The sequence below is a fragment of the Tigriopus californicus genome, chromosome 2 (genome assembly GCF_007210705.1).
Source record: "Tigriopus californicus strain San Diego chromosome 2, Tcal_SD_v2.1, whole genome shotgun sequence".
In the NCBI taxonomy this organism is placed as follows: domain Eukaryota; kingdom Metazoa; phylum Arthropoda; class Copepoda; order Harpacticoida; family Harpacticidae; genus Tigriopus; species Tigriopus californicus.
The window spans coordinates 6,180,046-6,183,239 of record NC_081441.1 but is presented as its reverse complement, the minus strand read 5'-3'; positions in this window follow the sequence as shown (position 1 = coordinate 6,183,239).

The following is a 3,194-nucleotide window of genomic DNA, read 5'->3' as shown; positions in this document are numbered from 1 at the left end:
GAGGTCAAAGGTTTTGATCAGTTACAGGTGCCACCATCTGTTTCATTGCTTTAAATGTTGTTCAGCAGGCAGGCTTCCATATCCTTGCCTGGGATCTGGCCATCTCCGTCTGCAATGACACTCCCAACTCCTGTGACGGTACTGTGGACATCCGCCTCTCCTATGAGGGCGCCTCAATCAAGCTGGCAGCCATGGTGTCCAAAAGCATTGATAGTGACTTCCTCCTCTCATGCAACGCATGCATCTAACTTGGTTTGGTATCACAGTTTTTCCCTCATCACTAGGCACTGCTAGCTTCAATGGAATACTAGGTAAACGATGCTTTCAACGAAAATCAATAGCTAAGCGATATTCAGCATCGATCAAAGAAGCCGTATACGGACTATTAAGTTCCTCCACGGCTCAAAAAAATGGCCATTTCTTTCTCATGGTTTTCGTGTTTTTCCTCGAAACTCGATTCGGCGCCATATTTGGTTCATTTTGGGTGAACTCTTTCAGCCAATTAGGCAACTCTCTGATTTGTATCTGCTGGCCCTTCCTTACGTTTTTCAAGGATAAACCTGATGTTCTTATTGTATTTTTTTTTCAATCATTAGTTGTTTTGAGAATCATTTTGGGAGGATAAGAGTTTTCTATTATGCCATCTTCTACTGGATAAAAGTAGGTGTCAACGTTGCGGTAGGATTTAGTCACTCTGAGTTGGTTAGGCAGTGTTTTCAACCAAACCAAAGGAATTTTCCGTGGTTAAATACATGAAATCGTCCAGAATCTAGCAAAATGTTCCAGATTCAAAACAGTGTACAAATGATGTTGTCATCATCCATCTATCTACCAATGCAAGGTCTGCCTGCACATCCAACAATTGCCTGCACAAAGTAGTCATTAACAATGGAGAGAATTCTTATATTTTCAAAGAGCATAATGTAATGAATAAAAAAAGAAGAACAAAGGGCACCTATAGACGATGAACGTTGACCTGTACTGTTATTGGTCAAGCTCGGTGTTGGGAGTGTTTGGATCATTTCCCGTGTTGAGCACTAAAATCCAATATGCATTTTAGCAATTTCTTGCCAAAGTTCGGATGTGACTTTTCTTTAATTGCATATCTTGCCCAAGTTTTGTCGAACTCGCAATGCGCTGCTTCATGCGATTGTTCACTGAACACAGCCATGCTGGTATCAGCTCGTTCGCGAACAAAATCCAACAAATGGTCGATTACAATGTGAGCTTTGCAAGTAAGATTCATATTCGTGTTCTTCCATGCCTGTCTGAATTGTGAATATATTTTTCTAGTTGCTCAAGGTCAATTGAAGGAGGAGAGTAGAGCGTGTCAAGGATGGTTTTTGAACACATTGACGTACGCCATTGACATGTCCAAGACACCATTTCTCTTCAAAATTTCTTCAAGGACAGTCACATGGTCTAGGAGCTTTTTTGACTTATTCCCTTCAAACGAATGTCCATGATAGTGTTCTTGGTGGATTGACAGAGTGCGCGGCCATTCATTTCCAACAGGGAAATCCTTGATTAGACAATTAAATGTCTTATTCACGATTCCTAATAAAACGCGGAGCATTGGAATAGGAACTAGGTTGAGAACTTTATCAGTGTCTGGGTTACGCTGAAACAGCAACGCTTGTCCCCTGACACTGAAACACATTCTTGGGACGCTGATTTGCTGATATTTATAATAATTCATTCTAAGTGAGCCCATTGTACGTTCTTCTATTTTATCTTCTCACTTGCCGTTCTCCCAGTGGCAAAAGGCACATGGAAAAGCACTAGCGTGGGCGCCTATTCCAAGGCAAAGATTAACTCATTTGATATCTTGAGAAACAATCACTTGCGGAAAGGCGTCAAAAACCGACACCAAAGCCAGTCGATCAACCAACACTGTGATTGTGTCGTACGACTCCTTGCAAGGACTCAAGGCTAGGATCTGAATACACTTTACTCCTCCGGATTTGAAGTGTCCTTTTAATTCTCGCTTCATAACCAATGATGACGTGATTTTAAGGAATCCCTTTCCTTCATCAATGGACAGACGAAAGACATCATCTTCTTTGTCAACTCCACGTTCTTCCAGAATGATTGAAAGGAATTTACACACATCGGTGCAACTGACAACAATAATGCTCTCTTCTTGGCCCGGAATGACAACTTCAGAAACCTCAAATAAGTCTTTAAACTTTTTGTTTTCATTGTCAAGGTGTTGGTCAAAGTGAGGTTGGACCGGAACAGATTTGCGGATGTGTCGGGCGACGGTTTTGATCTTCTTGCACGATAGCCCTGCCTCAAGACGAATGTTGTCAAGGGTTGAGAATTTGATCTGGCTCATCTTCTTGGTCTCTCGTTCTTGAGCACGCTTCAGATTTTGGTCAACCTTCACCCAAGTGAAATCAGGACCACGGGACGACAATTTTTGAGTGGTGATTGTATCCAGGCTTGCAACTAGTTCGGCAGTTTCCTGGGCTGCAATTTGCAATACGCGCTGAGGAACCATCCTTTTGACATTTTCAATTGCAGCATTAGTATTACATGGGTGACGACAACCAGGATAAATTAATTGAGTCATGCACATTGTGGAGGTTCCTGGCTTTATATCCAGAGGCCCACCACTTTCCTCATTCCGATTTGTTTCTCGTCTTAAGAATTGGAGGGATCTTGGCAGCTTCGACAGTGTCCCCCTGTTTCCAAATTGCGATCGTTGGCCCGCACTTTTACAAAGAAAGCACAAACACGGGAACCCTTTCACACTTGTTGTGCTCGATCGAAGTTGCCTGAAGTTCACCATTGAGGAGTAATCGGGCAATTCGGGCAGGACAAACGAGAAATCGAGCTTTCCCAACTTCTGGAGTTTGATCCGACAACTGGGGCACAAACCATTGGGAAGTCTAGGGTCATCAACATTATAGTCCGAGATCAAGAAGTCGTTGATGATTTGGTGCAAAGATCACGGCACCAAACTTAGTCACTCGATCCAGACAAAGGAGGCATATCACCTGGCAATATTTGGAGTGTTTTTCCAAGGCAAAATAAAGCTCTGAACTTAAGCGAAGGTAGATTCAATGGATGAAGATCCGAACATCAGCGTGAGGGGACGCTCAAACGGACTTTCAGAGTCCGATTTTGGTACTTTAGTTGCGTGATTATCAAGTTGGAGCATTGCGTTACAGAATCATCACTGCCATCCT